The 27808-nt window shown below is 38.4% G+C and overlaps 1 pseudogene; it reads right to left on the bottom strand.

The window, feature by feature from the left end:
• Window positions 1-22982: 22982 nt before the first annotated feature.
• Window positions 22983-23233, bottom strand: LOC100764358 (annotated as a pseudogene).
• Between the last annotated feature and the right edge of the window lie 4575 nt (window positions 23234-27808).

The raw sequence follows: 27808 nt of genomic DNA, 5'->3' as shown, positions 1-27808 counted from the left end.
GGAGTTTGGCAGTATCCCATCTGCTTCTATTGTGTGGAACAGTTTGAGCAGTACTGGAATTAGCTCTTGTTTGAATTTCTGGTAGAATTCTGCAGTGAAGCCATCTGGCCCTGGGCTTTTTTTGGTTGGGAGGCTTTTGATGACTGCTTCTATTTTATTAGGGGTTATAGGTAGATTTAAACTGCTTATCTGTTCTTGGTTGGTTTAATTTTAGCAAGTGATATTTATCCAGTAGACTGTCCATTTCCATTAGATTTTTGAATTTTGTGGAGTACAGATTTTCAAAGTATGACCTGAAGATTCTCTGGATTTCCTCGGTGTCCGTTGTTATATCCACCTTTGGTTTCTGATTTTGTTAATTAGCATGCTTTCTCTCTGCCTTTTGGTTAGTTTGGCTAGAGGTTTCTCTATCTTGTTGATCTTCTCAAAGAACCAACTCTTTGTCTCATTGATTCTTTGTACTGTTTTCATAGTTTCTACTTTATTGATTTCAACTCTCAGGTTGATCATTTCCTGGCATCATCTTCTCCTTGGTGAGTTTGCTTCTTTTTGCTCTAAAGCTTTCATTTGTTCTGGTAATTCTCTAATGTGACTTTTCTCCAGTTTCTTCATGTGGGCACTTAGTGCTATGAACTTTCCTTGTAGCACTGCTTTCAGAGTGTCCCATAAGTTTGGGTATGTTGTGTCTACATTATCATTCATTTCTAGGAAGTCTTTAATTTCTTTTTTATTTCTTCCTCAACCCAGGAATGCAATTGGATGTTATTCAATTTCCACGAATATGTAGGTTTTCTGCAATTCATATTGCTGTTGAATTCTAGCTTTCATGCATGGTGATCATAAGATCACCATGCATGAAGATACAGGGGGTTATTTCAATTCTTTTGTAACTGTGGAAGTTTGCTATTGCCAACTATGTGGTCAATTTTTGAGAAGGTTCCATGTGGCACTGAGAAGGTATATTCTTTCATGTTTGGATGGAATGTTCTATAGACATCTGTTAAACCCAGTTGGTTTATAACTTCTGTCAGATCCTTTGTTTCTTTGTTAAGTTTCTGTCTGGTGGTCCTGTCTAGTGGTGTAAGGGGGGTGTTGAAGTGTGTGTGGTTTTATGTTTGGTTTGAGCTTTAATAATGTTTCTTTTACAAATGTGGGTGCCTTCGTATTTGGGGCATAGATGTTCAGGATTGAGACTTCTTTTTTTTTTTCTTTTTTTATTAAATTATTAATATTTTCACATATACTTTCCCTCTCCCTCTCCCTCCCCCCACCCCATTCCTTCTCCCCCACCTCCAACCTACCCCCCACCCCATCCACCCGCCACTCCCCAGGCAGGGTAGGGCCCCCAACCAGGGTTCCACCAAGTCCACCAAATCTTCCTGTGCTGGGCCTAGGCCCCTCCCCATGTGTTCAGAGACAGAGCGAATCCCTTCAAGTGGGATGGGCTCTCGAAGTCCCTCCCACCCACCAGGGCAAAACGCCAGTCCACCTCCCTCTGGAGTCATTCATGATTTCTAGTTTCCTTGGGGTAGAGGATTATAGGCTGGTAAACCTTTGCTCTATGTCTAAAAATCCCAGGAGTGCAGGGGCCTCCCCATTGGCATCCATGATCAGGGGGCTGGATTAGTCCTGTACTGTCCTCCCAAAGAGCATCTGGGGTCGATATGCTTTCCCTTTTTCAGGCCAACTGTTTCTGTGGGTTTCTCCAACCAGGTACAGACCCCTTCGTTCTTCATTCCTCCCTCTCTTCAACTGAGTTCCAGATTTCAGCTCAGTGTATTTCTGTGGATGTCTGTCTCTGCTCTCATCAGCCACTGGATGAGGACTCTAGAATAGCATAGAGAGTATTCATCAATCTCATTCTAGGGGAAGGGTTTCTAGGCCAACTTCTCCTCCACTGCCCAGACTGTCAGATCGTGTCATCCTTATAGGTCTCTGGAGATCTTCCTAGTTCCAGATCTCTTCTCGGACCTATAGTGACTCCCTCTGATATGGTATCTCTCATCCTGCTCTCTCTCCTCTATTCTTCCCCCAACTCAATATATCTGCTCCTCCATTTCTTCTCCTCTACTCTTCATCTTGTGCTCTTATTGTGGCAGCACCCACTTCCCTACCCTCATGCTCTCAATTAGCTCGGGAGTTCATGCCATTTCCCATTCCTGGGGTCCATTTATCCCTTAGAGTCATTCATGATTTCTAGTTTCCTTGGGGTAGAGGATTATAGGCTGGTAAACCTTTGCTCTATGTCTAAAAATCATATATGAGTGAGTACATACCATGTTTGTCTTTTTGTGATTGGGTTACCTCACTCATCTTGATGGACTTTTCCTGTGATGAGTATGAAATGCCCTTCTTCATCTCTTTTAATTGATTTTAGTTTGAAGTCTAATTTGTTAGATATTAAGATAGCTACACCAGCTTGTTTCTTGGGCCCATTTCATTGGAAAATCTTTTCCCAACCTTTTACTCTGAGGTAGAGCCTTTCTTTGAAGTTGTGGTGTTTTTCTTGAAAACAGCAGAAGGATGGACTCTCTCTTCATATCCATTCTGTTAACCTCTATCTTTTTATGGGTAAGTTAAGACCATTGACATTTAGAGATATTAATATCTGTCGATTGTTGGTTCTTGTTTATTTTGGATTTATTGTTGGTGGTATCATTGTGTGTGGCTTTCGCCCTCCTGTTTCTTTTCATGTTTGGTAAAATTAGATTATCTATTGCCTGTGTTTTTGTGGGTGTAGTTATGTTTGTTGGGTTGGAGTTTTCCCTCCAGAACCTTCTGTAGTGCTGGATTTGTGGATATTTATTGTTTAAATCTGTTTTTGTCATAGAATATCTTGTTTTCTCCATCTATAGTGATTGAAAGTTTTGCTGGGCACAGTAGTCTGGGTTGACATCCATGATCCCTTAGTGCTTGTAGGGTATCTATCCAAGACCTTTTGGTTTTCAGAGTTTCCATTGAGAAGTTGGGTGTGATTCTGATTGATTTGCCTTTATATGTTACTTGGCCTTTTTCCTTTGCTGCTCTTAATATTTTCTCTTTATTCTGTAGATTTGGTGTTTTGATTATTATGTGTTGGGGGACTTCTTTTTGTGGTCCAGTTTGTTTGGTGATTATAAGCTTCTTGTACTTTCATAGGCATATCCTTCTGTAGGTTGGGGAAGTTTTCTTCTATGATTTTGTTGAATATGTTTTATGTACCTTTCAGCAGTGTATCTTCCCCTTCTTCTATACCTATTATTCTTAGGTTTGGTCTTTTCATGGTGTCCCATATTTCCTGGATATTTTGTGTTAGGGATTTTTTGGACTTGAGGTTTTCTTTGGTTGATGAATGTATATCCTCTAGCGAGTCTTCAATAACTGAGATTCTCTCTTCCATCTCTTGAATTCTATTAGTTATACTCACATCTTTAGTTCCTGATCATTTATCCAGCCTTTCCATTTCCAGCATCGCCTCATTCTATGTTTTCTTTATTGTGTCTATTTCAGCTTTCATGCTTTGAACTGTTTCAAGAGCTTCCTTCACTTGTTTGGTTGTTTTTTCTTGGGTTTCTTTAGATTCTTTAAGAGATTTGTTTATTTCTTGAATTTTTCAATTTGTCTTTTCCTCCATTTCGTGTAATTTTTTGCTTGCTTTTTCTTCCATTTCTTTAAGGGATTTTCTTATTTCCTCTTTAAAGGTCTCTATCATCTTGACAAGATAATTTTTGAGATCCATCTCTTCTTCATGCTCTGTGTTGGGCTTTTCAGATCTTGCTGGCATGGAGTCCCTAGATTCTCATGGTGTCATATTGGTCTTTCTCTTGTGGAGTGGGTTCTTATTCTGTCTTCTTCCCATATCTTCTTCCTGTGGGTGCAGGTGGGGTCTCTCTATCTCCTCTTGTGATCCAGTGGAGTGTGTGAGCCAGGGATTCAAAGTCAGCAGCTCTGGATGGTCTTGCCTCTCCTGGTAGTCTCCTCACTCTGAAGGAGTTAGGCCCCCTTAGGGGTCAGGTCGGCAGAACTGGAAGGAAGAGTGGGGTGTTTCCAGACTCAGAGAGTTCCTCCCTACCTGGGAAGGTCTACTTCAAGCGGGCACAGGACCACAGAGATCAGGGTGAATGGGGCTTTTGACGGGAGTTCGGTAAGAGCAGAGGATCACTCACCTTGTTATGGATCAGGTCGGTGGAACGGGCACAAAAATCATCTTTATCTCATTTGTGCACACATGTTTCTGTTAATGGTGATATGTATGTTACTTTTAAAACTTTGTGTATTTTCAGACAAAAAAAAGGACAAGACATCATGAAGATGAGTATTCCAGGTGATCCAGTCTCTGAGAATCCCTCTGTTGAAGTTTCCTCAAAATTCTGCACCCAGAAAAATCTTCAAAACTGCTAGCTGAGAGGGTCCAGACTCACAGACTTCTCTAGCCAGGACTTTAGATAAGTCCTATACAAAAGAGTGGAAAACAAATGACAGAGCCAGCTCTCCCAGGATATGACCATTATCTCAAGTTTCTCAGGTTCTTTAATGATGCCATCACCCCCAGACAGCAAGAAATAATTTTAAGATAATGATGCCCACATGTCCAAAAGGTGGGGTGTGTGTGGTTTATGGTTATTTTGTGGAAGTTTGTCATTATTTAGGGGGGGTTGGTGGCAAGTTGTTATTTGTCATAGTCAGGGAGGAAACTAAGAATAGTGGATTAGATTTAGAGATCTCATTTGAAAAAGAAAACGGTGGAATATAGGAATGATAAGATAAAAAGGTAGATTATTGAATCTAATTTTAACTAAAAGAAGGAAATACTATCACAAATATTTTATATTGGTATGGATTTTTGTATAGTGATACACATTTAAGGTTATTTTGTTCTAATGTACTGCATATATGTTTCTATACTTAAGATATTATACCTATGTAGCTCATTTAAGGTAAATTTCTAGTCATTGAAACTTATTATTACAAAATATTTAGACTATTTAAGAAATATAGATTAGTAGCTAGTCATCTAATCATATTTGTAGCCACTTTAGGTATGTTTTCAAGGTCAAACAAAAATACATTCTACATAGATAGGTGTTCTCCAAGCACTTCAGAGAACTAAAGAATATGCCATTTAAGATGTTTTAATAATATAAGGCTTTTCATGATAATGCAACTTATCTGCTCCTGGCCTCACCAATCTACTACAGAAAAGATGATGGGCATCATAGAACCTCCATATAGAATTTACTTTCTTTTTTGGCAAAGTTAGCCACTGGGCAAAAGAAACTGTCTTGCCTCAATTGTTGACAGTATAGTTTCCAAATTGGACAAACAAGACATAAGAAAAGGCCACTGCCAAATTTTGCCATGACAATGTAGGACAGTCATGCAAAATTCCTACTTCACAGAAAAATCTGTCTGATATTTTCAGCATGTAGGATGAAGATTGATGACCCAACATTGCAGAAGGACCTTGGGGGACTGTCCAGGAAGACAGATATCTTTGTCATTTTTTTTAGTTTCAGAAGTTGTTTGTTCTGTACTTGGGTAATATTTTATCCTCATATCTATGATGGAAGTTGAAGAGTAGGCAGTTATACCATTTTCTGCCAAAATAAAAAAGAAACTTACAAAATAGATGTAAAGATTATAAGGTTGATAGACAAAAAAGCTTAAGTTTTTTATCTAAAAAATATTTTAGCCTCTAAAAAGATATATCTTAGGTTAGTAATACAAGCTATAATAGAAAGTGGTTTAGGTATAAAATTTTGGATTCATCAAGATAGGATAAATAATAGAATATTTTCTCCATATATGACAGATATAAATGGACTGAACATTGGAAGTGTAATTCTTACCTGGTAGGTGTTCTTACTGTATATTTTTTTTACTATGTTAGAGTTAAAATCCTTACCTTTTTTTATACAAAAGGAAGAAATATTGCAGAACATTTTTTACATTATAAAGATGTATCTCTGCCCCTAGGCAACTTTTGTTTGGTTTAATATAGAGCTGAATGGCCAGTAGTTAGGCAGAAGAGAACAGGCAGTAGTTCCAGGGAGAAAGGGGATTTTGGGAAGAAGAGTGGTGGGGAGACACCAATGAAATACAGAACAAGTTAAACAGACAAAATGGAGAATAGGTTAAAAACAAAAAGACACACATCAGAATATAGATTAATAGAAACAGGTAAATTTAAGTTATAGGAGCTAGTTGGGGACAAGCTTAAACTAAAGGCCAAACTTTCATAATTAATAATGTCTCCATGTCATTATTGTAGTGATGGGGCATGTCCTTCTGTATGCTCTGAATATGTTTATATTATTGGTTGATGAATAAAGCTGTTTTGACCAATGGACATGTAGGATGTAATGAGGGGGATATCCAAACACGGATAGAGAAAGGTAGTAGGCAAGTCAAGGAGATTCCATGTAGCTTCCAAGAAAGCAAGAGACTTGGGCATCACTGGTAAGCCAGGGCCACATGTGGATACACAGATAAATAGAAATGGGTTAATAAATAATAGAGAGCTAGCCAATAAGAAGCCTGAGCCATTGGCCAAACAATTTATAATTAATATAAGCCTCTGTGTGTTTATTTTGGACTAAAGGGTTGTGGGACCAGGCAGGACAGAAACTTCTGTCAACATTGTGGAGCTAGCAGTCACACAAAGAAAAATCCAACTATATTTTAGAAAGCTTCTTGCATTTCCTGAATAGTTTGTTTTATCTGTCTTCCTCCATATCTCTCTAACTTTGGTTTCAATGACTGTATGTGGAGATAATTTTCCGTTTAGATATGTTCAATCAATTACAATTCTTTCTGAAGTAGAGCAGAAATTCCAGGGATTCCAAAAATTTGTGTATATCCAGGTCATCTCAACAAAGCTTTAAAAGTAGTACCTTTTTGAAGAGACTATTTCTGATATAATATGATGTCTATGTTCTCATTACCATCACTCCCACTACCTACTTTGTCCTTGTTTGTAGGCTGTAATTAAAATTCCTGAATAAGGTAGTTGCAGAAATGAGCAACATGCCTCTATAATGCCATGCTTATGTCTGACAACATTATTTGTAATGAGAAACTACTTCAAAGTCCTTCTCAACTGTTAGAAACTCCCTTTCTATACTTCTTTAGAAATTATTAATGAACTATAACCCTTTGTATCAAGATAAAAAATGCAGAGAGCTTATAGAACTCTCTTTGTAATCTGTGACTTTTTTCTTATATGGGTCATGAGTCATCTTGCATTAGAAGAAGTGCTAATACCAGAAGCATGTCACCAAGACAACAGAACAGAAATGTCCAGAATGTGTCCTTCTGCAGAAATATCAATTTAAACAACTATCCAGGCATGAAATACCTTCACAAGAACTAAGCAAAACAGGTGAAAGGTTACAGCATCTAGGCATAACACAGGAAATTTTAAAAAGGCACACTGAAAAGGGTAGAGATGACAGATTATATTATCTAAGATACCTCTCATTTATCTCAGAACACAATAGTATAGACAGAGATAACCTGCAGGTGGGGAAAACAAAAGTAATAGAATTTAGAATTGATTTTAAATAAATAATTCCAGAGGTCCCCTAATACAGATCAGTGCCAGCTGGCCTACATTATCCCAAATTTCATGGCATGGCCTATAGATAGATCTTTCATATCTGTATGGTTTAAATATAAAGGATCTCCCACAGGTCCATGTTTTGAATTCTTGCTTCCTAACTATGGTCACTACTGTGCAAGTCTGCAAAATCTTTCAAAGGTGAGGTCTGACCACTGAAAGTAGGTTCCTGTTGTAGAGAAGTTTCCACTGATATTAAAACATTCCATCCTGCAGTGAAGCTCCCTAAACCAGAAGGTAAACAAATAAAACTAACTGGCCAGATTCTCTAGGCTTTTCTCTCCCAAGTCAACAATAAAGACTACTAAGAGTCATTCTTAGACAAGCCAAGCTGAGACCAGATCAATTGCCTGGAAGAAGTAGAAAACAGACTTCTGCCTAGAAGAGCTTTAGACCTACTGAGTCACGTGGAAACAACATTCCCCACTCCAATAAGCTTCCTGCAGGCTGTGCATTATTATTCTGGGCCTCCATGTTCCCAGATTTTATGAACTGTCACCATGCTGAAAAAGGCATTGGTGATTAAGCTGTCTTTGAGTCATTTCTATATCTATAATTAACCCCAATAAACCTCATTGGTTCACCAAGTTGGACTCTATTGGTATCTGATCTTTGGTCTGTCACAGGTTCCCTTTCTGAACTGAGTAGACATGTGTGTTGCCTCTCCCCATGCAAAGTCTTGTCACACAACAATCCTGATGGTTGGACTTTTGAAGGTTCTGCCCAGCTGTGGGATTTTGTCCTGATTTCTGCCAATTCACGGTTATGGAAATAGCCTCTGTAACAAACTCTGACTGTGTAGGCAACTAAGTAGTTTTGCCATGCCTTCCCTGCTTTGATATATGTAAGCACTGAGACCTGTTCCAGAATAATCCCTTTCTCTCTTAGTTGTTGCTATTAGTATGTTACAAAGACACATAACTTGCACAAGCACATTTTAGTGGCAGCACATATCCCACTGCCTTACACTCCCAGATAGCCTGGATAAATGAATAAAATGTATTTGATAATGGAAGTGTGAAGTCCAATGTAAAGCATCACAGCTACAAAATGGCTTTTCTAACTGCATAAAAGCTCACTGAGATGTAGAGATTGTGGATCTGGTTAAGTTTGGTATATGATGTTTTATGTTTGCAAGAGCTTTTAAAATATATTTTATTTCAAAAAAGGATATGGATACACAATATAATAAGATGTAATATATGACATAAAAATGCCCAGTGTGGAACTGAAGAGGTTGTTCAGTGGGTAAGAGCATATACCACTCTTTTAGGTAACTTTAGTTGGTATCCTAGTAACTATGTAAAGCAGCTCACAACTGCAACTGCAGTTTGATGGACATATGCACTCACATATGTGCAAATAAAAATAATAAAAATGTCAAATGTTGAAAGAGTTGAGTAAAGTGGAGATTTTTGTGTAATAGTGATAGCAGTGAAAAACACATATAGTGAGCAGAAGCCAGTAAACCAGAGGCCAAAGTCCAAGCCTGATACCTGTACTACTACTATTACCAAGTGATGGGGAGATGGGAGTGAAAGAGAAGCAAGTGGTTCAGGTGTGTAGAGTGAGGTAGAACTGTAGATGTCATGACAGTGGTATGGAATAAGCTGATATTAGTGGCCAATACTGCTACCTGTGCTCAAGCAATATCCAGGCCCATGCTGTCATGGAGGGCCATGTCTGAAACCATGGCCCTACCACAGCTGGGGTCTGTGGTGATATCCACAGCTCATTACCAGCAAAGGGCATCTTCATGTCTATGGTCTCTACCTCCACCAGGGACCATGTTGATATCTGAGGCCATACTTCCACTGGGGACATACTTACTGAGTGGACTGTGTTACCATCTGAGACTATGGGGGTTTGTGTTGATATGTATGACCCATGTTACTTCCAAAGTCTATGTGGATGCCCATGGTCTAGGCCACGTTTATGTCTGAGGGCTGTGATGAACTGGCCCCATTCCTCACTGTCCCTGAGAGAGTTAGTCCTGCCCCTCATTGGCTGTTGTGCCAGAAACCTGGCCCAAGTGTCATGCACATGAGAGAGTAAGGGAAGCTGGCTCCACCCCTTGCTGGGGGGAGGAAGATGTGTCCCAGTGGAGGCCTATTTTTTTGCAACCACCTACCACTGAAGCTCACATTCAGGGCTTTGAGTTGGCCTACCCCAACATCTACCCCATCTATCATCTGCTGGAGCTTGTGAAGGGACCAGTCCTGTGGAACCATTGCTGCAGGATCTCCATCACTCAGGGCAGCAGCAGTAGGATATCCAAAAGGAGCTATGGTGAGTGTCCAGTATTGATGGTTCATCAGAAGCCAGAGGCTTTGGATCAGACCAACAACTTATTCAATGAACATTTATGAGTAAAGTTGTTTAGGCAAAAGGGTATGCACTCTGTGACATATCTTAGATCTCAAAGCCACCACTAAGAATGAATAAGTGAAGAAGAGGTAGGAAATATGGAGGAACAAATAGATTATTTTATTTTTAATTCTTATTTCTATTTGTTATCATTTTTCTTTTGCAGGGGAAGCCACAAGTTTGGAGGGCAGACATCGAAGGACTGGGAAAAAAGTGGGATTTGGGTGCATGATGTGAAATTCCAAAATTACCAATAAAAATATGTACATAGGAAACATTGACCAAGAGTTAAATGGACACAAGGGGTAGCAGGAATGCCTTTACTTACATCTGTGGAAATAAGTCAAAAATGTAAAAGGAAATGCAGAGCATTATTATATAAAAGTCAATTTCTCAAGCAAGTACAACTTAAAAATTATGTACTCAACATTATAGCATTTAATTGTACAAAGATAGTACTAAAATATTATAAAAGAATGATTGTAATTAGATATATTTAGAGGATGTCAATTCCTCATTTTAGCAGTAGACAATTCCAAATCTAAAATCAACAAGGAAACATTAGAATTAAATTATATTTAACAACAGACAGTACAGAATAGTTAATCCAATATATGAAAATTAATAAATGAGAATTAACCACATTAGGTAAATAAATGATCAACATTACATGATTGTCTGTCTGTCTGTCTGTCTGTCTGTCTGTCTCTCTCTCTCTCTCTCTCTCTCTCCCTCTCTCTCTCAAAAGTCATGTGAGATAAAGATCTTATTTGACAAACTCAATACCAGGACCATTGATGGAGAGTTGAGTTTTCTAAGACTGGGAGTAAGACATTGGTTTGTCCTCTACATTCTGTCCAGCATAATGTATTCTAGCCATCCAAACTGAAAGGCAATGAAGTTCTCTCTGTTCTAATATGGGAATATATACAACAAATGATTAAGTAAATTTACAGATTACTATATTAATAAGTAATAATTATCAGTGTTTCTCAGATTAACAATAAACTATCTGAAAAAGAAATCAAATTAAAAAACCATGAACTTCTGCTGTTATTAAATTTCAAATAGTTACAGAATATGCTTAAAGAGAGATAAATGTATACCTTGGAAATTATTAAACATTAATGGAAAAAATGTTGAAGAGAAACATAAAGAATAATTATTACATGTTCAGTGATTTGTTTCTTCCTTTTTTTACTTGAGAATTTCATACATGCGCATGCGTTTTATACAAAATCATCCCTATTCCCAGCCCTCTGGTTCCTCCTTTAGCCCTGCAACAGTCCCTTCAAACATCATGTGCTTGTTTTAAAACCCATTGGTTCCACATGGTGATTTCAGAATATGCATGACGACCATCTACTGGAGAAAGGACAGCCTCTCAAGAACCATATCCTGTAAGAAAACTCACTCTGTCTCTTCCAGCAGCCAGCAACAGCCAATATCACCTCAGCTAGGAGGAGAACTTGTGACCTTATGTTGAGATTTTGAACAATAATTTTAAATGTCTGAACTAGCCAAAGCAATCTACAAATGCAAGGCAATCAAAATTCAAGTGATAAAACTCAAACTGTGTAAAATTCACAGGTATAAAACTATCAATCTGCATATATATATATATATATATATATATATATATATATATATATATAAGTGTATACATTTATTTCTAATTTGAACACTCATGATTTTTGCTTTAATTATACGAAAGGGTCTAGTTTCCTTTTTTAAATTTTTTTATTAGTTCAAATTAGGAACAAGCTTGTTTCACATATCAATCCCTTCTCCCTCTCCCTCCCCTCACCCTCACCCCTCCTCCTCCACCCTCTACCTACCTCCCACCCCATTTACCCTCCACTCTCCAGGCAGGGTAGGGCCCTCAAAGGGGACTCCCCAAAGTCCACCATATCATCCTAGGCTGGGCCTAGGTCCTTCCCCATGTGTCCAGGCCAAGGGTGCATCCCTTCATGTGGGATGGGCTCTCAATGTCCCTTCTTACACCAAGGAAAAAACACTAATCCACTACAACCACACCTCCCCCCTAGAGTGCAGAGGCCTCCTCATTGACATCCATGTTCAGGGGTCTGGATCAGTCCTGTACTGGCCTCCCAGACAGCAGTCTTGTTCAGGCCAGCTGTTTGTGTGGGTTTAACCACCCTGGTACCGGCCCCTTTAATCTTCAATCCTCTCTCTCTGCAACTAAGTTCCAGAGTTCAGTTTAGTGTATATCTATGGATGTCTGCCTCTGCTTCCATCAACCACTGGATGAGGGCTCTAGGATGGCATAAAAAGTAGTTAATCTCATTTTAGGGGAAGGGCATTTAGGTTATTCTATCCGTCATTGCCTGGATTGTCAGTTCTTGTCATCCTTGTAGGTCTCTGGAAATCTCCCTGGTGCCAGATCTCTCCTCAGACCTATAATGGCTCCCTTTAATATGGAATCTCTCATCCTGCTCTCCTCTATTCTTCTCTCAACTCAATATTTCTGCTCCTCTATTTCCTCCTCTCCTATCCTCTTTTCCTCTTCTCATTCTGGCAGCTCCCTCTCCTCTACCCTCAAGCTCCCAATTAGCTTAGGAGGTCCCCTGGGGTCCATGCATTTTTCCCTTAGAGTCCTTTATGTTTCCTAGTTTCTTTGGTGAAAAGGGTTGTAGGCTGGAATCCTTTGCTGTATGTCTAAAATTCATATATGAGTGAGTACATACCAAGTTTGTCTTTTTGTGACTGGGTTACCTCACTCAGGATGGTTATATTTATGGCACCATCTTTCACAGTAGTCAAGACATTGAATCAACCTAAGTACTCATCAACAGATGAATGGAAGGAAAACATGTGATCTGTATGTGCAACATAAAACCACTTAGCCTCTTAAAAAGGAAACATCATCATTTGCAAGAAGATGTGTGTAAACCTGAAAATCACTACACTTAGTGAAATGAACTTAGCACCAAAAGCCAATGCTGATTACATCAGTAGTGACTAGTATGGATGTAGAGTCAAGAGAATGGGAGTCAAAGAACAGAGAATGCCAGATGTGAAACAAGAATAAGTTCAAGGCTTCTATTGTACCACAAGCTGACTATAACAAAAAACAATTAGAATTGTTGAAAATGGCTGAGCATACTTAAGTATTCTGCTCTGAAACCTGAACATTATATCAAACAGCAACAGTTGGGTTAAATAGCTTGGTTTAGCTATAATATAGTGGATATTTTTAAAAAAAATCAAGGTTTGCTCAATAAATATGTACAGGTTTTGATAATAAAGTAAAGATTTCCTGCTCTTTTCGAAGGGTGGGTCTAGGGGTGAGGAAAGGTGCAGGGAGAAAGTAGGGAAGAGGATGGTGGGTAAATTGTGGACAGAATATAATATATGTGGAAAGAACAAAACATTAAGTCTTTTCTAAGTGCAGACTGTTGAAAAGCTTATCTCTGAAACTAGATTTCAGATCCTAAGCTCACCTTCTTCCTAACTAGGGGCCCTGTAGGGAGGTTTCCTTGGTCTTCATCAGTTTGCATTGGTGGAGGTAACCATAATACCTTCCACATGAGATTGTGAAGATTAGATGGAAAATTCACAGGGACTTAACACACTGGCAAGGAAACGAATTTATATAAAATGTACTTATTGTAATACATAGGAATAAAAATGAGATTTAAATATATTACTTACCTTCTATTATCATAAAAATTTAGTACATTGGTCTCATGAATGGATTTTGCAAATGTAATTTTTTTATAAATTTGTATTCTTCACACCATGTTGTTTTGCATTCATATCATTTGTGTAGTTCCTAGAATTCTATTTAGCATATCAGATAAATTACATAAGGAATGAAAAAAAATATTAAATGAGTAAGTAACTAAAAGAGAAATGGATAAAACACTAATTGTTAAAAAATATTTTTACTGAATCCTATACAGTGAATCATTCTTTTAAAATATTTGTAAAATTGAAGTAGGAAAAAATCATGAACCTAGATATTCCATTAAGATCTATTTTGCCAGTCTTAATTCTGGAAGTGAAAGACAAATAAAATCCTTCTGTCTTTGTCTCTGTACATCTAGACTGACTTGAACCATTAAATAGAAATTGCAGGGCTGGAGAGATGGCTTAGTCACTAAAGGCTAGGCTCACAACCGAAAACATAAGAAATTGCAGTTGAAGCATCCTAGTTTACAGGTGATGAGAAATGGGAAAGGACTACGACATAAAGTAATTATGGATTGTCCTTCATATCTCTTCTTTGGACTACTGTCCCTCTTGAATCCTATTCCTGGCAGAGCTGAGTTGAAGTGCACAACCCCACCTCACAGTAAAGCGAATAACACACGTTCGGGCAGCCAGAGTCCTTGTAGGGCATATTTCAGAATACCATCGGGAAAAGCAATTTCATGCTTTGGAGACATAATGCTGACAGGATGTGAACTGAAGCAAGTTAGCTTGTGAGTGTACATGTGTGTGTAGTCAGGGTAGCTGGTAATGGGAACAAGAAACTGAAGGTAAAGGAGAAATGATAATTTCATTTCAAACCTTAGGTGGAAGTTCACTTGAACCCACACCCAATCTTCCCTGTAGAGCATACTAATGACAGAAGGTGATGTATTTCATCTCTAAGTCACAAGTGTTTTTATGGTGTTTTTAGAGGAAGTACCCTGCTTAAATTAGCTAGGGGATAATGTGAGAAAACTTTGATATTACTTATTTCCTGGTGTCCAAGAAAATAGAAGAAAACCAAACTATGATCTAGGATTAAGGTATTTCCTACACTCAGTAATTATTGTGTTAATAAGTTACTTATTAAATAAGTATGTTATAAGCATTTGGGGCAGTTGTTTAGGGGAGATACAAATATTTAACAAATAGATTTTTTTCCCCTTGAGGAAACATTCAGTGGACAAGAGGAGGCTGCCTCATGCTCCCGAGACCAGGAATTCGGTACCACATAAGATTCTGTGCCCTCAAATTGTAACCTTTCCTTCATTAAGTTGGTTGTCAGGTATTTTATTACATAAGGTATATAAATAATACAAGGAACATAAGGGGCACCAAATTTGGAATACCAACTGACAATTAAAGACATGTTTTGTGTTTTTTTATTTGTTTGCTTGTTTTAGTTTTTTGGTTTTGGTTTTATTTTATGATTGGAATATATCTATGTATATATATATATATATATATATATATATATATATATAATGTGTGTGTGTGTGTACATATATGTACATACATATATATGAAGTTTAATAGAACATATATACATATGCCCAGTAATTGTACTATAATTACTGATTTGAGATACAGAGCTGTGATTTAAAGAGGCCTTGAGTCAGGTTTGTATATATTCCAACTGCATATTATTTAGGGAACCCAAGTGCAAGATAGAAAAATTGGATTAAAGTGAATAGCTATAAGTTTAACAGAAAGCCATCACTGAGTGAGAAAGGAACAAAGATATGTATACAAGTAATAGTGTAATTTATCTCAAAAGTGAGGAGAAAACAGGTGAAGGAAAGCTGCATTTGTAAGATTACTGAATAGAGTGGAACCAAAAGGTGAAAGGCAGTTCTGAGTCTGTTTGAGACTGTGACAGAGAAAGAGGTAGGATAGTTGGACAGGGTGGCATACTCCTGTAATACATGGAGTAGGAAGGATGAGACTTGAAGACTGTGAGCTTGAGATCAGCACATAATATTCAGCATGACTGAGTGTGAGGTGATGGGGATGTAGAGGCAGAGAAAGATAAAGTATCAGAACTTGCTAAGAGGACTCAGTCTAACGCATATGTCTGAGATATATTGGGGTGTTTGTATTAATATTTGTATATTGTAAAACATGGAAATGAAGAGGACAGATGAGATGAGAGATACTTTCACCAGACAAAAGGGCATTAAAGAAATGACAGACAAAAGTGCTGCTATCACTGCTTTGTATTAAAAGTCCAAAGAATTAACACCATGTTCATAGCAGCATTATTTGTAATAGCCAAAACCTGGAAGCAACCTAGATGCCCCTCAACTGAAGAATGGATAGAGAAAATGTGGTAATTTACACAATGGAATACTACTCAGCAGAAAAAAAAATGGAATCTTGAAATTCGCAGACAAATGGATGGAACTAGAAAAAAAACATCCTGAGTGAGGTAACCCAACCACAAAAAGACAAACATGGTATGTATTCACTCATATATGAATTTTAGACATAAAGCAAAGGATTACCAGCCTACAATCCCCATCACCAAAGGAACTAGGAAACAAAAGGACTCTAAGAGAAAATTGCATGGACCCCAGAGAATGGGAAAGGGCAGGATCTCTTGAGATAATTGGGAGCATGAGGACCCTCATCCAGTGGCTGATGGAAGCAGTGGCAGACACCCACAGCTATACACTGAATTGAACTCTGGAACCCAGTTGCAGAGAGGGAGGAATGAAGATCAAAGGGATCAGGACCAGGCTGGTGAAACCCACAGAAACAGCTAACCTGAACAAGGGGGAGAACTGCTGTCTGGGAGGCTAGCATTGGAATGATCCAGATTCCTGAACATGGATGTCAATGAGGAGGCCTCGGCACTCTGTGGGCTCCATTGTAGTGGATCAGTATTTTTCCCTGGTGTAAGAAGGGACTTTGAGAGCCCATCCCACATGAAGGGATGCTCTCTGGGCCCAGACACATGGGGGAGGGTGCAGGCCTGGCCCAGGATAATGTGGTAGACTTTGGGGAGCCCCCATGGAGGGTCATACCCTCCTTGGGGACCAGAGGGGGGATGGGTTGGGAGCTGGTGGGGGGTGTGGGGTAGGGGAGGGAGAGGGAGAAGGGATTGATATGTGAAGTAAGCTTGTTCCTAATTTGAACTAATAAAAAATAAATATAAATATAAAAAAGAATTAAAATTATAGTCATGCAGGCCAGGAATGAAAGTGAACTAAAAATCATTACTTGATACTTAGGAGGGAAGTGGACATTGTGGTAGAAGAAGATGATGAACACTTCCAAAAGACCATAAGCCTTGCGGCCATGTGACAGGAATGCTCTAACAGAGGACAACGGATCTATGAACAGATAGAAGGTAAACTACTGTGCAACATTGCATGTGAGTCTGTTTCTGTGGATCCTTCAATTATAATGAATTTAAGGAATTTTGCAGTATGAGAAATGTTTCAAGAAATTGATATATTTAATTTTATTTAAACATTATATAACATATATAAACATAAAAGTATTATGTAGCAGTCCATTCACGTGCATGGTTCTTCTGTTTCAACTAGAAGACAAATCTTAAAAAAAAAAAGAAATTTAGGAAATTTTATTATTTATGATTGACTTGGAATAACATATCATGAAGGTAAACTCCTTTTCTTTATTTTAAGGACACTGTGAGGTTATAAGGAATAGATGACATTGTGTCAATTTTAAAGACTGAGTTGTTTTGTACACAAGTATCCAACAATGGATACAAAGATAGCCTGAAGTCATCTACCAGGAGTCCTTTTGTTTCTCTCATTTTCCACTTTGATAGAGGGCTACAGGGAGTCTTTGAAACCTAATGTAACTCATCAGTAACTAATGTCACAGAGTGATTGGGGATGTAGATTTGTTGGTCCAATTAGCTAATTTAGATGACATAATTTATTGCATAAATAAATAATAGTCACAAAACAGATGTGTGCTCAACTGAAACTCCGTTTTTTGACATGTTAATTTACTTTATGAGCTCCTATTTCTATTTGGCAGTGAGAACTTTAATTTCAAAATCTTTGGGTACAGACAGTCAGATTTGCAAATATTCCTACTTATTATAAACTTAAATTATATTGCTTATCCATGTATCACCCAGGACTAAGCTGCCACCATCATGTTACTTCTTCCCTTTATTCTAATTTCCCTAACTCATATACAGAAAGAAGAGAAATGTGAAGGGGCTTGGCTTTATTGTGAATGAAATCTGATACTGAGTAAGGGAAGAACGGAAGAAGTACAGTTACAGACAAGATGTGTAGGTGTGGCTACTTGAAGGTGCTGGGAGGCTGGATATCACAACAATGTCAACAAAGCACAGCTAATGTATTGACACATGGGCTTCATGACAAAAGAAGCAGAGACAAAAAGAACATCTCACTCAACTACCCACTGAGCTGCTGTAACATCTTTGTATATACACAGCTTTACAGGGTTGTGAACCTTCCCTCCCTCCATGCTCAGGGAAGAAGTTTATTTTTGGGGATTCTGTTATTGATTACTATTTCTTTGATTAAGGGTCATTCAAAAAGTTGTCAAACAAGCTCTTTTTTTCCATATTTTGACAATTTTTGTGCCTCATTTTGAGTCCCAGTAATAGAGCTAGAAGTAAAAACATACAAAAAGGGAAGATTATATAGTGAAGTGAATGTTGCTACAGTCAGACACCCAAGTTTTCTATTGTCTGATTGAGTTACTCAGTTTGGGGAGTTTTAGCTGAGGCTGAGGTATAAGCATTTTGGCCCACACCCTTTATTGTAATATTCTAAATAAGCCTCAGGTAGCCTAAGAAAACCTTTGCTTTATGCAATTGTAAAATGCTTTAAGCATTATGAAGAGGCTATTCTTAGGGCACTAGATGATCTAGAAGACATAAGCAGGCCTAGCTGTACACAACAGACATTGTCTCCATATCTTCCTGCAAACCAAAGGACATAGATGTTCAATAGATTGTCAGTAGATTCTTCCCCATTTTTTGCCCTTACTTCTCATGTGCTCTGTTGCATGCTGGGAAATAAATTAAAGATTTATTGAATAATCATTTAAAATCATTTTGACAGAAACTATTTCTAGATCTCTAAGCATCACCTCATAATTTTAACTTGCCAATAGGAGTGACACTTGGACAAACTGTCAACAAATTGGTAATAAGAAGGATATGGATACCCAAGTAAGTATGAAACCTCTTGTCTTTTTGCTTGTTTGAGGAGTGAAGGTAAGAAAATCCTGTAGGATGCTCTAATTATTGCTGTCATGGAATCTAGATGAACCAGGGAACATGTTCTAGCAAACATATTGAAGATGATAGAGAAATTTGCTGTTTCTAACCCAGTCTTGTTTATGGGAGATGTTCTGCTCATAAACCAATAAACTATCATTTAACATAATTTTCAGGATGAAACTTCAGGAGGTTTTGTATTAAGTGCTATTCCTGTGTGACCTGATAATTCCCCCAACAAGACTGTGGTAAGAAACTGCTGTTTGTGGGAGCAAATGTATGCAGCTTTACTGATTTACAGTTCCAGAATTAATTGAGGTAATAGGAAAAGTATCTACTGAGTTTCACCCCTGGACCACTAATATTATCTCTAAAAGTGAAAATCAGGCCCTTTATAATCATAAGGGTGTGCATTTAATGGAGTGTTCTGAGTCATGAGACTTGCTCTATTTTTCTTCTTCTTCTCTAATTAAAACTCAGTTTTCAGAGGTAGGGACTGACAAAATAACTAAAATCAATGGAATGGGAGTCACATGCTGAGGACAGCAGACCAGAAAGAGCCTGTGACACTGGACAGCTCACAGGAGGACCCAAAATATTTTCCTAAGAAAGTTATCATTTGAATCTGAAGAAAAAAAAAAGAGCAGATGTGGCCATTCATCCATGTAGCCAACCACCCATTCAACAGCCACTTAAAGCATAAGTAATCTAAATGAATAAATAATTTGTTTACTATTAACTTCATACACCAGTGGTTGAGCATAGAAGACTTTAGTTGTGTTAATCAGGGTTCTCTAAAGTAACGTAACTGATAGAATATGTGTGTATGTATGGATATGTGTATATATACATATATATGCATATCTAAAACATCTATATATATCTTTGATATATTAGAGTGGGTTGCCAGCTGTGGTCTGGGTAATTCAAACAATGACTGTCTCATGACAGAAAGGCAGAGACTTTCATAGAGGTTTACTGCAGAAGACTGGATGTCTCAGCAGTCCCAATCTAGTGCTAGGGTTCTGGAAGATGTTTAGAAAGCTGCTGGTCTTCAATCTGTTTTGGAATCCAAAGAAGTAGTTTCTAATGTGAGAGGAGGTATCCCTCAGCAATAAGATAGATAAAGTTCCCAGGAAGAGTGAGTGAGTACAGACAAAACATCAAGTTTCCTTCTTCCATGTGGTTTTATGTAGGCTGCCCACAGGAGGTGTGTCTAGATTTAGGTTGGATCTTTTCATCTCAAGTTATCCTATCAAGAAATACCCTCACAGGCATGCTCAATTGTGCAGGCTTTAGTTCATATCAGATGTATTCATTGACAAGTAACATTATGTATCACATTGATTATAAAAATGCATTGGCTAAGCCTGGTACTGTAGACCTCTGATGCCAACCACTAATGAAGTGAGGCAGGAAGGTCACAGGTTCAAGACCTACTTATGGTACAAAGTGATATCAAAATCATCCTGGTAGACATAATGCGCTCCTGCCAGAAAATAAAAACTAAAAGCAGGGTCAAGTGTTATAGACATTGCTTAGCATTCTTGAGGCTCTCTGTTTGATCCCAAGTAACACATATGCACAGAAACACACACACACACACACACACACACACACACACACACACACAGAGAGAGAGAGAGAGAGAGGGGGGGGGAAGAAATTATCACTCATTTTGTTATTTAGTTTGCATTAAGTGAAATGGCAGCCATCACAATCATCTTTGAATTGGATAAGAAGATAAAGAAAGATGTTTTGTAGATAATAGAAAATGCCAATTTAGGATCTTTTATAAGACTGTGTATTTTCAAAGGGCCTTCTAATTCTATAGGCTTTATTTTTCATGTTCCTCATTATATAACAGGGAAAATTTTTATCTAGTTTAGAAGCCATTGTGGGTTATAAGTCATAAATTAGTAAGATAAACCTTGATATCTGATGGGGGATGTCCTTCTGTATATATATTTCTCTTATTTGTTGATGAATAATACACTGGTTGGCCACTAGCCAGTCAGGAAGTATAGGCATGGCTACCAGACAAGGTGAATTATGGGGAGAAGAGGCAGAGAGGAGCACCCAGATAGACTCCATGTAGTTCCTGGGAAGATAGAACACACAGGGCATTCTCTAGTAAGATAAGACCATGTAGAAATACATAGATTAACAGTTATGGATTAATAATTAAGAGAGAGCTAGCCAGTAAGAAGGCTGAGCCATAGGCCAAAACAGTTTCTAATTAATATAAGTCTCTGTGTATTTATTTGGACCTGAATGGTGGTAGTACCAGGCAGAACAGGAACCTCCATCCACAGATATCTTTTGATAATGATAAATTATATAAATGTAATATTCCCAACTATTTCTTTTCTTACAGTTAGAATTATCAGTTGACTCCTATCTTCTTATCTTATACAATTTAGAATACTTTTATCTGGGGGTATGCATCACTAATTAAGCCTTTAGTCTTGAGATCTTTAAGAGGTCCTGAAAATTATGATTATTATAGTCCTTCATTTCTAATGTAATAACTATTTCAGTATCTGAAAATTTGACATACATATGTGACCACAGAGGGATGAAGCAGCTGTCTCAAAGTTGCATATTACTGTGTCTAGAATTCAAACATCCAGTTTCAATTTACTAATCAGGTGGTTCTCTACAATCCTGTGAGGTGTGGACCTCAGACAGTTACCACATGGACTGTGACAATTCACTTTCCCCTACACTTTAAGTCTCATAATTAATCTGCCTAGTGATTATCCTGATGTTGGATGTAGGCCAAAGAAACTTTAAGCAGTGTCTAAAACTACTGGAATTTGTTCAAAACAAACTATTTCATATTTAGTTCTCATTTTCCTAAAGTGCAAACTACAGAGGGATAAAAGAGTGAGACCATATGGTTTGGTGACCTCTCCCTAAACCTCAAAGACCCTGGGTAATCACCCCCGTAGTTGATTTAGAATTTATTTACTTTCAAAAGCTGCTGATTTGTCTGATAGTCAGAGAAACCAAACAATATCACTGGGTAGCAGTTATTTTATATATGGGCAGATGTGAGAAAACCACATGTTGCTAAGAATGCAAATAGTGGCAGAGCTTCTTTTGTCAGGTAAGTCTGGGCCCCATTGGGGCTGTTCTATGCACTTGAGTAAGGTAGGAAACATACCTGTAAGCCCAGCACTGGAGAAGTGGAGTTTTAGGATCAGGAATTTTAGGTTTGTGTTGATTACTCAGTGAGTTGGAGGCCAGCCTGGGTTATATGAGATCTTTTCTCTGATGGAATAGGTTTGAGGGCATAATATTAAAGTGTCGCCCTGAAAGGTCTATTCTGAGATTTGACAGATGGCAGTTAAGTTGTAGATGTTTACTTCCTCCTATGGCACTTAAAGGTAAACCTGGAGACACAACCAGAGATTAAAACCCAACAAACAAACACAAATTGACTTTTCTATCTTTACCTAATTGCTATCACTACTTGTATTTTATTGAAGTTACATGTTGATTATGTAATTTTTTAAGCCCTGTGCTCACCATCAGGATGTTCCATGTTCTTTCCCAGACTTTGGCTCCTCCCATTGGCAATTACTTGAATATCTTGAGTCAGCTTCCTCCCTCAATTAGTAACTAAGAATTCTATTCCTATGGTTAAAATACTGTGATTAATTATTTCCAACTGCAATGTTTATGAGAGTTGTTTAACAATTATCTTGTACAATACAAATGCCCAAGCTGTTTTTTGTTTGTTTATTTTAATTGCCCACTGAACTTTATTAACTGGATGTATTTACACTTGGCAATTAATGTTTAAAACTTGTAAGTCCTTAAATCTATACTTTTACATGGCACATTATTTGGCCATGTAAAAATTATTCTTTTCTATAGATGAAAATAGAAAAAATGTAATCAAAAAGAAGAGGAAATTGAATGTCATGAAAAAATATAATAAAGCAAAAAGAGCCCAGATAACGATTGCTTGGACAAGGATGGGGTGGGTGTATGTGGGAGGCATCCTTCTACACATGAGCAGGCAATGAGCATGTGTGGTCTCTAGTGAGGACTTTATAGCAAGAAAGGGCCCATTTCATGAAACACAATAGTGCAGAAGAACTTCTCTCAGAAAGGATTTGCTGAGACAGGCACTGGGATAATGAGGGGTACTCCCACACAGAGGCTTCACACTAGGCCATGTGGTCCGAGGCACCTGGGATACCTTCATCCTGTATGTGAAGGATTCCATCTTCAGCTGTTCTACATCTTTCCTGGTCTGGGAAGATGATAGTGGTACTGTCATTAGTCATGCCTTCCTTCATTCTGTGCTCAACACCATTGGTAGCATCAAAACTTTCATATCACTGAACAGTTCTATCTTAGCATGGATACTGGCTTCCCCATAGATGCTAATGACATTCCTAATCTGTTTTTTTTTTAAAACATTGTCATATCTACTTCCTATGGCTTTGGACACCTTCAACAAAGACACTTCAAAAATCACTTGAATATTCAAATGTTTCTTTTTTTAAAACTAAGCTGAGAGGTTCATGGTAAGGGGCCAGAAAACATACACAGACACACACACACACACACACACACACACACACACACACTAATAGGATTAAGAAAAATGTAACAGTTATATTTCCCATAAAATAAATATTTCATTGAAGGATGCTATATGATAAAATCTGCACAATTTCTGAAAGGAGAAAGACTCAAAGGTTAAAGCCCATCATTTTGCAATTTTATAATCAGCCCTTTCAAACATAAGAGATTATGACATTCTCTCAAAGATTGTGAGGATGCTGTTAGGAATTATCATTCAAAGTTGTTATCTTATTTTCCATAATTCATAACAAAATCACATCTCCTATGTATGGGCAGCTGCTTACTGCTTGTGTCCTCTTCCTTTTTCTCCCTCTCTACTCTGTTAATCAGGGAAAATGTGCCCTGCCAGAGCATCACAGTAGAAACCAAAGTCAGGAGTCCTGGATTTCTAAACTTGATTAGTTTCTGCAATTTATATTTCATCATGCACACACTGTCTTTAAGTAGTTTGAGGGCTGTGCATGATTGAAATGAAATTTGCACATTTAGCAACTGAAGAAGATCATTCATTTTTAAAAGAAATAATTCAGTCTTAATGAAAGATGACAAACAGACCTTTTCCATCTCTTCAGATTGACCCATTGTTCACAGGCTCCTACTGAGAATAATATTTTCCATACAGCCAACAGTCAAACACAGGGCTTGTTTCTATTTTATGGTGATTTTACTTTGAACATTGCATTTCACAAATTGCTACAATGTATTAGGTAAATTAAAAATAAATAATATTGGCTCTGATTTACTGTTCCATGAGTCATTCTTTTGTTGTCTCTCCTTAAATGTTGATCATGTCTTAGGAAAGCTCTTCTGACAAACATGAAAGCAGAAAATGAGAATGTTATGCAATATGAATACAATTTTACAGGCAGGGAAAATCTTGCATGTGAATCATCTGCTGTAAACAGGTTTTTCGTGCATTTCCCTGGGCATGAAATCATAATTTTTATAGTCTTTACCTGTTTATTTTTTCCTCTTTTTTTCTTTTGTTTAAAAAGAAGAAAAGAGAAATTATGAGACAGACATATTGACTATAAGTTTATTATAAGGGCCAGTAGAATGGGAAGAAGAGGAACAGGGTAATGGCTGACCACCATGGCCGGTCGCCATAGAGAGAGAGCGGGAAACAGAGAAACAGGGGGAGAGAGAGACAGACAGACAGAGAGAGAGAGAGACGTAAAGGTGCAGGGGCCTATCTTTTAAAGGGGTCCTCTGCACCTGCGTGCAGACTTCTTTCCCATGGAACCTTGGGCTGACCAGGGTATTGCCTGAGTGCATTCCACCCAGGTAACAGGGGCAGGCCAGCATAATGCCTGAACCTTTCATTCCCACCTCTAGTTATTATTTAAAAAAAGGTGGGGTGTTTAGACATGGCAGGTTAAGGAATAAGGGCGTCGAATTCTTAAGACTGCTTCCTGCTGACTGGGGGCGTTGACCATCTTTGGGGGACCCGAGAAGGTTGGGGTGCTGCCACATCCTGGGGAAGCTGGTTGTTTCATTGTAGTCCAGGCTGTATGGAACTCCCTGGTGCCTCTTAGACCTGGCAAGATGTTGACAGAACAGAAGACAAGGTTGAGATTAGAAAAAAATTTTTTCTTAGGTCCTGTCACTTGAGGGGAAGATTGTAAGATGAGGGAGGGGTTCCCAAGGAGTCCCAAGATGAGTGAAGGGAATTTGGGACCGGGGAAAGATTGAATATTACCTGGAGTGAACCTGACCTGTTTGGATCTGATTCGGCTCCCTGGAACTTACAAGAATCCTTAGAGTTTGTGGAAACATAAGTATTAGACATGTTAGCAGCATATTTACGTTAGAAGCAACTTGGCTAAAAGCATTACCATTTTAAAACAGACAGATTTTTTAGGACAATGAAAAGCATCTTAATCTTGACCTTGTAGTTATGATCATATAGTGGTATTGTTGAACTTTACTATGAACAGTAGCATGAGAAATAGAGAAATCAGGAACATATTTTATTCTTTTTAATGTCTCAACTCATTTTATCACCATTTAAGCCTTTTTATCCTCAGGCCTTCATAACTACATTTTTAGACTTTCATACATGTTAGACTTTCCTATCTTCATATAAATAAACCCTAAAATACCTGTTACTGGAATCTGTTTTGCTTTAAGTTAGCAAGACTATCAGTCGTCAAAAACATCAGAGTTCTTGAGGATAAGATTTTACCTGAATCAATGATTAAAGAATAACAGAGACTTGCCAGCAGGCTACATGGACAGCCATCCCCAAGGTCCTCCATCCATAGTAGTGGGCTGCAGGACATCTGCCTTTTTGCTGATAACTTGTGACCTGTGGATTACAGACTTTGGGAAGACTTGCCTACCGTTGGCCCAAGCAACGCCGGGAAAGTCGATTCCGTTGTCCTCTTGTCCAAGGTCTGGAATACTTTGTACCAGTTGAGGTGAAGGGCAGGGTTGCTCAGTGACCAGCATTGTCACTGACTCGAGACGAAGCTTCTTTAGTGGCCAGTCTTCTCGGAGGAAATGGGGTGGGGCCAGCAGCTGACCTATCTCTCTGTTATAAAAAGCTTTTTAACAAAACATTTTAAATGCCATATTCTCTAGATCTCTGAGCATTTGAGGGCTGTCATCTGTTTAGTATTTTAGCAGTTAAAAGTTTGCCTTTAGTTAGAGAAAAATCCCTTTTTGTAATAAAAGCTGTACCTTTGTAAACGGCTTATAGGATAGACTGAGTGGTATAAATATTTTGTTAATTTGAAATAGATCTTTATGATTTTTAAACTTTTATCATCATTTAAAGTTACATGAGTTAAATTTAAGTTGTATAGACTTAGCTTATATTTTAAGTATAGTTAAATTGGACCTTTACAACCTTAAATGTTTACCATCATTTAAAGATATATAGCAATTTAGAAATATGAGACTTAGTACAGTTTAATTTAAAGTTGCATATAGAACTAGATAAGTATAAAGTTAAATTACAGGTACAGAGACAAGCAGGACTGGATAACAGTAAAGGGGGAGTCAGAATGTGATCTCTGATCCGTACATTGTAGCAAACAGACAGGCGATTTAAAGAGACAGGGTAGACTTAAACAGAGGGCCCTGGAAAGGCACAGTATTTAGTAAAAAAGCCATGAACAACAGAGCCAGTGAAAGAAGAAAAAGACAAAAATAAAATAAGAAGAAAAGGACAAAAATAAAATAAAAAGCAAAAAGATCTGGCTGACAGGTTTGCTGGCAAAGAACAGTGGAGCTGGGCGTGCCTACAGGTAGGTCACATGACCAAAATGGCGGCAACCATAAACCACTTTTGTCTGTTTACCTGCTTGTTGGATGAAACCAGAAAGGTCCCTCTATGAATTTCCCATGGGTGAGGCAGGTGGAGAACCGGCAAAAAGCTCCTCTACGGATGCACGTCTGCCCCTGGGAGTTGCCAGGGGCCTGGCCCCGAAGGGGACACAGCTGTCCCGAAACCGAAAAAGGACCCAGCGGTACGAAGTGTAAAAAGCAAAAAAACACCGCTCCTGGAGAGGGATCCCATGCCTGACCTTTAGGAAATGCACCCAACAAGAGAAAGAAATAAAAAGCAAGATGTCAGGTGGCAGTTCTTGCCGGTGGAAGTCATTGAAACTGAGTGGGTAGGCCTAAGCCAGGTCACCTGGTTATGACCAAGATGGCAGCCCCCAGGTTAGCACACGTGGTCAAGGTGGTGACCCCCGTAAGCACATTCTCAATTGCCAGAAAAGTTTCAAACCTCATTCATGTGGAAAAATGAAAACCAGCAGACAAACAAAACTCTCAGAGCATCTCAAGCAGACATTGCCAACCAAGAAGAAACAGTCAGAGAAAGAACAAACAGAACAATGAGGGACATTCACAGGTGAAAGAAAGTTCCCACTGGGAGGCAGAACTCCGCTCATTTACCTATTCGCTGCCAGTAACCGAAAGATCCCATAAAAATGTATTTCCCGTGGGCAAGGCCAAAAAATGCACAGATTGCCCTGTCTGAGAGCACCCGGCCCGAAACCGAAAAATGGACCCAGAGTGAACAGCGCTGGGTCTGCCCCATGGGAACGGTTTGGGTTTCTTACCGGATTGTAGCGAATAGGCAGATCAGTGAGTTGAAGAGATCCTTAGTTGGAAAAGTGGCAAGTTGAGTTCCGGCATCTCAGGCTGTTGCAGGCAGGAGGCAGTGCCAGAAAGAGTGGAGATGGAAGTGGGCTATGAGTTCAGATTTTAGGATCTCCGAGATTTCCCGTGCTCCTGGCAGGAAAAGTTACAAAGAAAGAAAAACTATCCCA

This window comes from Cricetulus griseus (assembly GCF_003668045.3).
Source record: "Cricetulus griseus strain 17A/GY chromosome 1 unlocalized genomic scaffold, alternate assembly CriGri-PICRH-1.0 chr1_1, whole genome shotgun sequence".
In the NCBI taxonomy this organism is placed as follows: Eukaryota; Metazoa; Chordata; class Mammalia; order Rodentia; family Cricetidae; genus Cricetulus; species Cricetulus griseus.
The sequence above is the reverse complement of the archived record's forward strand: the minus strand, read 5'-3'. Positions and strand labels throughout refer to the sequence as shown.